The sequence below is a fragment of the Platichthys flesus genome, chromosome 3 (assembly GCF_949316205.1).
Source record: "Platichthys flesus chromosome 3, fPlaFle2.1, whole genome shotgun sequence".
Lineage (NCBI taxonomy): Eukaryota > Metazoa > Chordata > Actinopteri > Pleuronectiformes > Pleuronectidae > Platichthys > Platichthys flesus.
The window spans coordinates 6199790-6212162 of NC_084947.1; the positions used below are offsets into that span (position 1 = coordinate 6199790).

The following is a 12373-nucleotide window of genomic DNA, read 5'->3' on the forward strand; positions in this document are numbered from 1 at the left end:
TCCCGAGCAGTGCTGTTCCGCGGCTCAATCCCCCCTCCACGAAACGCCCGGATGAGAGCAGCAGCAGCAGGCGGCGTCGTTCAGCTCAACACGGTCGGGTGAAGTCCTGCCGAGCCGAGGTGCCCACCGCTTGCGGGGGAGAAGACGACGAGCCGAGCCGACCCGCCGGAGCCTGTGACATTTATCGACGCGGCCCGACGGAGGAAGGAACGCGGTTCTGGGGGAATCCAGGCGGCGGTAGAGGCGAGGAGGCGCGGACGCAGCAGCAGCACATTTCCCCCTCGTGGTGTCCTATTTCGTCGGTAAGTAAATTTTGTCTGGCGAGAGGAGACGTCGCTGCCCCCGCGTCTCTCCACGCGTCGATGGCTCTCCGTCCCGTTGAGCCACTTTCCCTGCGCATTTCTTTGTAGCGAGCGTGCGCGATATGCGTGCGGGAGCCGCGGGGCCTCGGTAGGTGAGAAGGAGAAACGCGTGTGTGTGCGGGAATCAGCTGCTGCGGCGCGTAAATCCACGCATGTTCTCCTCACTCTAGTGCTCGCGTCTGTCTGTCTGCGTGTGTGTTTGGACAGACGTTATCCACATCGGTGCGTTGTTGTCGCCACCACTCGCACGCACCCGAACGAGTGAATGGAGCCGCTGCACGTGTGCGACTCCAACACAATAGCGCGGATTCAGACGCACGGTGCCGTGATCGGTGTGGGAACGAGCGGGGAGCCACCGAGTCGTGCGCTTTGATTCAGAGAGCTGCTCTCATGCAACAGTCTAAACATTCTGCTGTGTATCACGCGAGTTCATTTCACTCTGCTGAGCTTCCCCTGCGCAGACACACACACAAACACACACACACGCACACTGTTTGACGACAAGGCGGGTCGACAAGTGGACATGCGCAATGTGCACAGTCAGCCACTACCGCCCCATTGCCCAATAATAACAACAACTATGGGTGAGACTGTCTCACATGGGCCTCAGGTCACCTCCCAGGTCTCCCATCGAGGCCCCCAGGGTTTTACCGTGTCTGGCCTGGTATTTACCTGTGGAGTAAAACCCGAAATGTTCCCACAAGCCAGGTAATGACTGTGAGGTAACACTATGTTCCTGCTGCTGAGGTCCCAGCAGCCTTTCCAGGGTGAGCCTCTCTACTTTGTCACCGTGACGGATAACTGTTTCCCAACAGGAACAATCACAAACACTGGGAACGTTATCACAGTGAACACACACTGCTGTCAGGAAGAGAACAGCAACAACAACAGCAGCAGTCTGCAAAATAAGGATTCAGACCCTTTACTGACAAGTAAAAGTAGCTAATTATAGTCCTGTAGAGAAAATTTTACTGAAGTAGAGTGTGTGCAAATATAAATAGCAATGTGTACTGGAAGTTTAAAAAGTGAGGGTACTCTGTGGAGGAATCCAGCTTCTACTGTTCCTTTAACTCAACTTTACAAAATGCATTATCTCAAGGCACTTTACAGAGTAAGACCTTTACAATATAAGGGAGCAACCCAAAAGTGCACGCAATGAGCAAACACTTGGTGACAGATTAATTACTTTACGAAATGTGGGCATGTTTAATCAAAATTATTATGTAATATACTGTGTGAGGGCATTGTGTTTTATTTAAAATCTAACTTGCGAGCCGACTATACTATAAACTATAGCTGTAAAAAAAACTAAAATTGTGATAAGAGGTGAAATATATTTCCTGATCAGCTGCTTTCAGACACACACTGAAGTCTGGACTTTTTCCTGATATTTTCCAGAGGGCCTGTGACTGAGAATGCAAATATCTGAGGCAGTTGCTGCGGACAGTTTCTGGAACTTTTCCTGCCAGCGTCCCGGTAATATATCCAATTTCGACCTATAGGATCCCACAATTTGCATTTAACTCTCCTGTTTGCCCATGTGTGACCCACACACACTCCTCCTGAATTCTTCCTATGTGAAAGTCAACTACGTGGACCAAATCCTGTGGACTAGAAGTACGAAGCAGGATAACATTGCTTGATAGACCTTGAAAAACAATCTGAAAACAAAAAAAAGTAAGATTAGCTCATTTCAACTCTTTACCTGTTATTTCCTCTAGAATGTTTCAATCACAGGCTTTGTACCTTGTTGTTTATAATTCGCATACCACACACTAAATATCTCTAATCCTATCGGCTTCATAGGCAGTCGGAGCACATAACATTCAAGTGGACAGAATGGGGTGTGTGTGTTAATGATTGGTTTCCATACAGTGATAAGAAGGAGTGAGAGACCCAAAGAATGCTGGCGTCTGTCACCCCCTCACATTTCTTCTAGTCGTATTCCACCATAAAAACTTTTTGGAGAAACTCAAACGTCAGAGCTTTGCCGCAGCCGAGGCTCGTAAAACTGGAAACAACACAACGCACTGATTCCTGCATTTAGCCATAAAGTCTATAACGCTGATATGGAAGCATATTGTGATAAGATAGGTAGATTAATGACTTCCCTCTTTCCACACACCTTTATGCTCTGTGTGCACACTCTGGGGATTCTGTTGTTTTGCCTACGATAAGAACAATATCTCCATCTGTCCTTTGTCTGAAAAGGTTCTCATCCGTCTATGCGTCCATAACTTAAAATGAAATGGCGGCAGACTTTACTTACAGCTTCTCCCACCCTGCACTCACTCGCAGTAACTCTCGTCCAGATGAAGAAATGCCCCCTGAGCTTACGCCACAGGTTTTAATACGGTCATGCAGGGATTTAAACAAAAGTTCTTGCAACCGCCCGGTTTTAATCTGCTGCTGTTGAAAAATTGAAGCTGTCTGACTTGCGAAGGGGAAAACCGCTTTCCAAGAAACATGTCAGGTGAAGGCCGGCGTTGAACCGCAGCACCGTGGCTTCCTGCAGCGATGCTGTCTCCTCACACAGGAAAGCTCACTTGCCTCTAATTAAACTTTCTTTATCGCTATTAAGCAATGTAGATGAGGTCTCAGAAAAGTTCATTTAGGGTTTTGACTTTGTACTTTGACCAAAGTTTAATCCCGTAGAGAAAATATAAAAACACAATAGAGGCAAGAGGGCTTCACAGTAAATTCCCAGTTCTGTGGTGACGAGGTACAGAACCACTGCTTGGACCACGGTGTTGTCTCTCTCTTCATGCAAAGCCTCAAATGCTTCATAACACACGCACACACACACAGACACACTCAGAGACACACACACACACAGAGCGGTGCATGTCTAAACGGCTGTTAAATCAGACGTCTTAAGCTCGTGTTTTGGAAGTTCGGTGTTGAAGCTGGCTGTCAGCAGCTGAGGCGGGTGGGGGGGGGGATGAGACTTTTGCATGGATGGAAGAAGGAGGATGTGTGAGTTGTGTAATGTTTTCATGTTAAACAAGGTGCTGACAAAGCTGTGTCAGACCAGTTTTTAGGCCGGGAGGGAGGGAGGCAGGGGTGGGGCGGGGAGGGCATCACACTTTTCCTTCTTGAGTCATGTGTATCGCCGGTTTGCAGTTTCAAAGAACTTTCTGCTGTGACTCCACCTCCAGTTCCAGGTCAATATTAAATTGGCCTTCTCGCTCGTGACAAGAATGTCCTCCATGCATGGGGCAGGTCACACCACATTACTGCACAGCCTTCCATATATGCAAAGACTTTTTTTTTACCCCTTCAAGTAATTGAATCTATTTACATTAGACACAGTGGAGGGGCGAGATTAATGCAGATGCTGTGATACATGATTTCATTGCAGAGATTTTAATGTTTGACAAATTGTATAATTCCAATTTATAATTATAGGTTGTGATAATAATTTGTGCCTTTTTTTGTGTGACTGTGACCTTATTGTTTAGTCGCCCCAAACTTGACTGTTCTGGTTTACACACTGATCTTTTAGTGTTTTTGTCAGTCAAGTTCTCCTCTCTCAATCTAAATAGGGTGCACTTTGGAATTTCATCTTTGTTTTGAATTTTTTTTGATGAACTAAAATTAGCACCGTATCATAATCGATGATGTCGATTCCATCTTTCTTTTCCCGAGGCACAAGAATCAGTATAATTTATTTGCTGAATTTTGTCGTACCTAAGGTGAAAAGTCATGCATGTTGAATTTCAGGTTCAGTATTCTAAGTTGTTTCACGCCGTGAACTTGCGTCGCAGCGCTGCCGAGCTCTTCGATGAGTCCGGGTCGCAGAAAAAGCTTCGGGACATATTTCAACTGAAAAATCCAAGGAACAAAAAGTTACACAACTTTTTGGTACAGAGTTACTTAAGTGAGTTCACGTTGCGGTGTGGTGGAGCATCGTCAGACGGAAGAAGGAAGGAGGAGAATGACTGCGCAAGGAAAAGGCGCTGGAGTCTGCTGTGGTTGGGGCCCCGTGCAGGGTGGCCCTTCTGCCAGTGTCTCTGTGGGTGGAAGGGCAGTTGGCACCGGGGCCGGCAGCGTCACAGCGAGGGAACAGTCTGTCTCTCTGAGCGGCCCACCATCACAGAGCACAATCACACTGTTATGTCTGAGCCCTCCTTCGAACCATGGCAACATCACATGATAGCACTGAAAGAGTGGCAATCTTTCTGCTGTGTGGGGGGGGGGCTGCTTAATCCACATTATTGCTGAAAACCTGGCTTAGCAATTTGTGCATCAAGTTGAGCTGATGAACATGTGTTTTCATTTTTCTGCCAGCAAAAGGTCACAACTGGCACGCTGGACAAAAACAGAACTGGAAAGGTCGGCACGCCAGGGTTGTTGAGGGAATCTGAGGTGAGTTCACATTAGAGCCATCAGCAGTGATGGAGAAACTTCAGGAAAAGCCTTTTCTTTCTTTTTAGAACGACACAGTTCCGTGAGTCTCTCGATGATTTAATCCCAGCGTCGCTTCAGGGTCAGGGCACCGTTACAGTTTGGGATCATGCAAACCACTTCATCTCTTAATTGGACTGCTACACAGCAACTGGTTCAGTCTGGGACAAGACTGAACCAGATCAAAGTCGTCTAGACGCAAATGACCCGAGGCTGCATTTTAAACACTTGCGGTTTGTACACATGTATGTATGTGCAGCTGGTTTCAGGGAACTCCTGTGTAGTGGCGAGCATGCAAGCGATTTAAAAAAACAAACAAACTCTGCCATCCCATAATGCTCGTCTGTCCTCCTGTCCCCGATGTCACGTAGGCCTGCATTCTTTTAACCCAAAAGTGAAGCTTTAAAGGGATAGTTCACCTAAAAAATACTCACCACTATGCTTCATATGCGAGATAAAGAGTGTGTTTTAATGTTTGGGTGAACCTCCCTACATTAGCTTTCCACAGGATGATTGTGGTATTAGTTCTGGTTTCTTCAGAAACGTCTCTGACTCAGTTCTTGAATCCCGCCGTAAGCTTCCTATCGGTTTTCCCGTCTTTGTTGCTCTGGAGGAGGAGACCCTCTCTTAAGTTGAGGAGTGTGACTCACACGAGAAAAACCCACTATTCTTCAAACTGAGGCCTCCTCCCCCGAACAAGGAAACTCGTACCACCTTGCTTGTAAACAATTAGTCGTTTATTACCCCGTTTAGCGTGTGACTGCTTCTGCCTGTTGAAAGGCTTTTGCTGACCCGCTGTGTGGTTCTGGCCTTGTCTGTGCTCTCCACTCGGGCCTGAGAGCTGTTCTCTAGTGTCTCTGGTGGCCTTCTGTGGCCACGGGGTCTGTATCAAAGCCCTGTCACACAGAGGGTCTCTTGTTTGGGTGCTGGCCCCGGTGTTAACTATGCTAATGGTCGGCTTTACTGCTGCACTGTGAGGCATTGTGGCTGTATTTATTTATGGAAGACAGAATGGACGTTATTTCTCCCGTTCTCCTCAGTCATGTTCACTTGTCCAGCCGCGCACGGCGCTTAAGCTTTAATGACTCATGATTTTTTTTGCCACTGACTCCTGGGGTCAGCTCGAGGTTTTGGAAAATGATAGATTAGGCAAAGCCCGGGAGGAAACACAGACCGAATCATGGGAGAAGTTATTCTTGGCATTTGGGATGATGTTAAGTCGATGACACACTTTGTCATTATTGTGACTGATGGAAACAAATCTGTGGCCTTGTTAACTACAGGCTGCCTCCGAAGACTCCCCTGCTGTGTGTGGGTCGTGCAATATAAAAGAACCATTATTATTTAATAAATGCATTATGGATTTCCTCTGTCGCTTTGGTTTTAGATGGAGGTAAATGTTTAGACTGGATGTTAGAGGCCCGTGTGAATGATCTGTTAAAATGTAATGGACACAGCTTTTTTTTAATACCGCTTACAGTCTCTCTTTGTATTATTATTATTACACGGTGCTGCTGTAATTAATAACACCTTTACATGTATAATTATCACTTATTATATTCATTAGTCAGGTGGAGCTTAAATATGATGGTTACACAACTATCCCTGGTCTCTCTCTCTCTCCCTGGTCTCTCTCTCTCTCTCTCTCCCTCTCCCCCCTCCTCTCCCCTATTTTCCACCCATCCCTCCTCTCTTTCCCATTTAGTACAGATTTAATTGAATTTCAGTGTGAACACAAAGTTACATGTAAGTGTTTTCTCAGTTAATTGTACAGTCATAACCTTCCAAACAAAGCTTGTGTTTGTCGTTCTCTTCACGGCGCTCAGGGGTTTGTCGAGCGCTCGATGTTTGAACAGGTGCGAGCTCACGTGTCCATCTGAACCCGCGCTTTTCACATTTCTACACCCGAATGTAGTGAAGGGTGTGACGGGGCTCGGAGATAAGTGATGGGCCTGTCTGCGCCGGTCTGTGCTGTTGTGTTGATAATGTTACCGCCTATTTGCATTTGATTGTGCGGACGGGTCCCGGCTCCATGTAAGGATGAGCAGCTGGCTGACTAGTCACCGCACACACACTCATGTGACACTGCTATTTCTAGCCAAATCATTCCTCCTCCCTGCTGCCTTTAGTAACAAGAGCGAGTGCTGGATATGTGACACCTCGGAGAGCTGCGAGCCAGGAAGGTGGGGGGCAGTTTTCAGATGAAGTGTGGTGGTATCTGCCCAGAGGCCACCTTGCAGGGTGAGGATTAGCCTGGTGGAACAATGGCACGTTGCTTAATTTAATGCAAATGATTCGGTTCCAGATGAGAGTGAAATGAAGGTATGTGCTGCCACCTGTTTATTTGACTTTCAGATTGTCGCACACAAATCTGTCACCTGTCACCCCGGTGCAGGGCCATGTTGTCAGGGGCTTGTTGTTTGTTTGGTCCGTGTCGGTGAAGTGTGTGCATGCGTGATTACCCACCAAATGCATGTAGGCACTGAGCCCCCCCCTCCCCCCCGAGTGTCCACAGGGGGTATAAAGATCCATGTGTAAATGTGCCGGCTCTGGCATTAGAATTCTGTGCACACGTTTTATGACTGAAAGGCAATGTTACACAACGAGAGCTGTGAAACGTCCGACATGATAAGGCTCACTGCTGAGTTGTGCGTCGCCTAGAACCCTGGTATGTGTGCGCTGTAAATAAGCTGTGTGCTACACAAGCCCTCGCACATGTAGAGGAAACGTCTGAAGCTTCCTCTCGAGCTGCTCGTCCATAACAAAACCTCACAGTCCACTCTGCACTTCCCCGAGTCCTCGGTAGTAAAACAAAGTGTGAAGATGATGGGCAGATGATGATTACGGTACAATAAAGTTGGCACATTTTATTGACACAATCAAAATAAACACACACTGTTGCTTGACACACATCCATCGCGGCTGCCGACAGGATGTCAGAAGATCAGATGGTATCCATGCAGCCAACATCCTCTAAATTACAAAACAAACCATTTAAAAATCCAATTTTCTCTGCAGTTCGCTGTGAGTTCTCTCCTCTGAAATGTCACTTTAATGGATTAGTGCCGTGACATATCCTCTGATGGCTTCCCTTAGAAAACAATCAGGAATCAAAACCTGTTAAACTGTAACATCTCTGCTGGCAAGCTTCACATTTTAACTGGTATTGATAACCCATGTTCCTCTGTGCCGATTGGTGACATTACCTAATTTGGTGAACGGGTTGGAGAAGACTTGTCTGCACGTTCTCACCCTGTCGGGACACGAGGTTTATGGGATGGTAGGACATCATTTATGGCATTGCTGTGTCAACACAGTGTTATTTTTTTGTATTAGCTCCATAGCAACATCACATACACACAGACAGATAGAGAAGATGGTCTAATCGAGCTTTAGATACAATCATTAAGCAGTATTGATCCTAAAACATCTGATCAGTGTGTTAAAGTCACATCTCACATTATGAGAACATGTTGATTAATGATTGTGGAAGTTAAAAACATTCTATACAACTGGACTTTTAAATCAATGGTTCCTTCACTCACTATATATATATGTGTGTTTGTTTTTGTGTGTGTGTGTGTGTGTGTAATAGTATAGTGTTGATGGAATCCTATTGTGATCTGATATGATGAATCATGACTCATGCACTTAAGCCCTAACAAGCTGGGACCAGAGGATTCGAAGAAGATTTAATCAGGGTTTTCGAACTGAGTGGAGCTTCATATAATTGGTAAATTGTATAATTGCTCCTCTTTAACTCTATGAAAGTCCAAACAGATTAATTGTGGAACAAAGTGCGACACCAGGAATACTTGAAACCCCAGAGCGGGAGCGGAGATATCTCCTCAGGCCAAGCTCCTTGTTCTGGATCACGACAGGCTGGTAAACTGAGAGAGGCGAGGATTGGGTATCTCTGAAAACCTCCAGGGTTCCCCGTACTGAACAGGTGATGACATCTTCACAATGTTTCAAACATTCTGTCCCCGTGATGGCTTTACAGTAAGTGACCCCCCCCCCCTCCCCCGACCGCCCAGTAATGCTGAGAAGGCCTCCTTGAGCTTCAGTGTGAAGTGTAGTCACAAAACCTGTCAACATGCACACAGTCTCTTCTGTTTGTAACTTTCAAAGTGTTTTCCATTTTATTCCCTTTTGCTTTGGGCTAAACTTATTATAAGTCTGAATAAGCTGTGAAATGGAAATTTAAAGTACCACTTTTATGCTTTTTGGGGTTTCCCCTTCCTATTGTGTGTCATGTTGTATTTAAACACAATTGATATTGTCAGCTTAGTTATAAAGTTCACAGCCAGGGGAATTGTATCTAATACTATAGACAAACTTTAATGAAAGGTATGTCAAAACTTTTACAGTTTGTTCTAGTGCTGCTTCATGATTTTATTACGTTCTAACCACAGTCTGTTGTAAACCTGCATGTAGTGTCCGTCCAAATTCAACACTATACTTCCCTGGGTCACTCACATACACATGCCAGGTGTGAAGTCGATATGAGGAACGGTTCTCGAGATATATGAGCCTCAGAGAGACTTCTGGAATTATTCGATGGACGGAAGGTAGATTACATAGACGTGTGGCAGTGGAGAGGAAAATTGAACTTTAGAGTTAAAGAGACACAAAGTGATGTCTTATAAAAACACATTCTTTGATGCTTTAACTAAGTCATGACAGGGAAGAAATAAAAAACGCACATATATAAAGGGGCAGTTGTGTATCAGCAAAGCACCTGCAGCCTGTAACTTGCCGTGAGACAAACTGAAAGACAGCAGGATTTGTGCAGTGGCAGATGCAGGACATGTGGGTGTTCCGACTTTAAATGGTGTCTATGGCAGTGGAAATACTGTACTCTGTGGATTTTAATATTCCACTGGTATATGAGGGAAATGGGGGTTTGTGCTTGGTTGTGCAAGAGGGTGACCTGATGTGAGGCGATGGATGGGTGGAAAAAAAAAAAGTCTCAAGGAAATTCCTTGTTTCCCCAAACAGGATTAGAGGTGACCCCGGCAAACTCCCCCTCTGCCTCATCACCGGAACACCAGCAGACCAATTGTCAAAATTAGTTTCTTTCAGCATCGAGCATGCTGCGACAAGAAGAAGTCGCACACGGCCTCAAACGATTCTGTCCCACAATATCCTTCTCTCGGGGCGGTGCATCAGCTCCATGGAAAAAAGTCTAATAGGCTGAAATGGTGGTGTTCTGTGGGCAGTCAGGACAAAACTAGGGGGGAGTAATATTCACTATTTATTCTTCCCAATCAACTTTACTCGACAGTTTTGCTGTACTTGTGCCATAAGGTGCAAGAAGTTATTTGCAACTTTGGTTCCACAACTGCAAAAGCGAGCAGCAGGAATCCTAGGTTGAGTAGCGGTGTCGGTTGGCGTGCAACACCTCCTGTAATCATGTGACACTTAATTTAAGATGAACTCATTCATGCTTCGGATCGGTAGTAGAGGTAGTAACAGCATGGATTTTTCAATTTCGGATTCCAGATTGATTTGGTTTGCTGCTATCATTTATTTGCACGTGGTTGTCTCTTGTTCTGCTCTCGGACTGTCCAGGTTCCGTGTTCTATTTTCTAAGCACAGGGTCTAAATTCAGTTCAGGCAAGTGGGGAAAAGGTCACCACACCGTGTTCATGACAGTCCCACAGCCTCTCCATTAATCGTGGGCGTGTTTTCGGTTGTAGCAAACCAAACAGTGCGTCATCCCTCGTTCCCTTTTAAAGCCGCGTGCACTTGCCCCTCGACCAGGACAGATTTGCCTGTTTTCACTTTGTGCACAAGCGGATCATCTGTGTGTGGCAAGGTGTTCTGTGCCAATATTCCTACAGTGTTGCCTTGATAATGCGTCCTTTAAATAACCGTGATCGCTTTCCATGGCCCTCGAGATAGAAATATGACAACAAATGTACCGGACCCCACCTCAGTTTAAGTCCAACTTCGCCGTGGCTGCTCCGATGGAGTTTTTTAGTTGCAGCAATTGAATAGTACAATATTCTCAGTGGCATAAAAAGTCAACATGAAATCTATTTTGACTCTTAATTCCCTTAATTGACCGGAGAGCATTTCAACTTTGAAGATTGTCATGTTGTGTTCTGTGTGTTGTTCTTGGCCATTGATTGTTGATCAAACATAAAGGACATAAATATTTTCTCCAAAGGGAACATAACATAAAGTTCATCTCCCGCGGTGAAGCCATACTGCGCTGGATTCCTCAGCTGTTTTTACACTGAAATGTATGGAGGACAAACTTCATGTTAATATAGTAGAAAAAAAACAAAATGCTAAGTTTATCGTGGGAATATCAACTTGAATTCCATGCAATTACCATAGTTGATTCACTTTAAATGCCAAGCCCCAAATTTTAAGATATTTAATGCGTCTAAATGATAATTAATTAGTTGAGTTTATTTTTCCATCAGTTGATAAATACGCGTTTCCATGTGCGAGACCCTTTGATGCGATTACGGCCTGATGCCCCAGTCGTCACGTTAAATTCCCATTCTCAAAACTATCATCCTGGGCTGAACCTAGCAGCACGTTCTCCAGCGTTACTCTTAGTTTTCACCTAGAATAACAGTGCCGGGCTAATCCGCTGACTCAGTGACTCGCAGGCCTAATCCAGTGAGCCTCGTGCCTTTTCTTCCGCTGTGTGTAGGCCGTGGACGCCGAGGTTAAACGCTCTTAATGCCGTGATTGTGTGTGTGTGTGTGTGTGTGTGTGTGTGCCTTTGCAGAGGCCTAGCATTCCTGCAGAGAGGTGGCTGAGCACAGGACCCCATGTCCAGCCGCCACGTCCCTCCACGACGTGTGCACAGCAGCAGGTCTAATCAAAGCACTTCATAATACTGTTAGCTGGGTCATGTGCTGGAAGCCAGGATTAAGAGCAGGAGGGCACAGGCCACTAGATCCAGCTTAGGAGGGAGCGTTCTCTCACTCTCTCACTCCTGCTCTCTCTTTGTCTGCCTCTCTCTTTCCTTCTCTCTCTCTTGCACATCTGAGGACAGAGCCATCCAAGGTCACACCACACAGAGAGTAGAGACAGACACACACATTTCCATACTGTACCATAGTCGATAAACATCTACAGTTGGAGTAAGCGCTTGTTTTCTGACCCAATGAATTGGCTCCGTTTTCCCCGAGATCTGTCCCCGAACACTTCACGCTGTATCTGGGGAAGTCCCACAGTTGTGCGTTGTGACGATAAAAACCATCTATTGTTTTGTATTGTGCTCTGTTGTGTTGCGAATCTCAGTCTGTGCTGTCGTGTCTGTCGTCATCTGGATGACTCTGGCACAGATGTAGGCCGGAAAGTTGAATGAGAGCGAGTGTGACACAGAGCAGCGTCATTCTGAACTCAAGAAGGACTCAAACGAGAAGCTTGTACCTAAAATAAGTTAAAGGATTCTGTCTTTGGTCTAGAATCCCATTTTAGGCTTAGAATTATTATCTGTCATTATATGTTTGATACATTATAAAAAAAATTGGGTGAGTGAAAAGAAACATCTGCCATATTGGGACATGTCTCTGACTGAAACACCTGTCCTGATCCTAAATGAAGTATCAGTACACAGCACAGTGTACAATGTA

General features: G+C 45.6%; 1 protein-coding gene across 4 annotated transcripts in view; it reads left to right on the forward strand.

Moving 5' to 3' along the window:
- The window catches only part of slc20a2 (solute carrier family 20 member 2), a 43355-nt gene continuing 30982 nt past the window's right edge, over nt 1-12373 (forward strand). For 2 of the 4 annotated variants that reach the window (XM_062381558.1, XM_062381559.1), the window contains exon 1: nt 1-302. The gene's annotated coding sequence lies outside the window, so the exon portion shown is untranslated. Of the gene's footprint in view, nt 303-4652; nt 4731-6878; nt 7092-12373 lie in introns of those variants that run through there. The other 2 variants (XM_062381560.1, XM_062381563.1) reach the window with 2 other exon arrangements.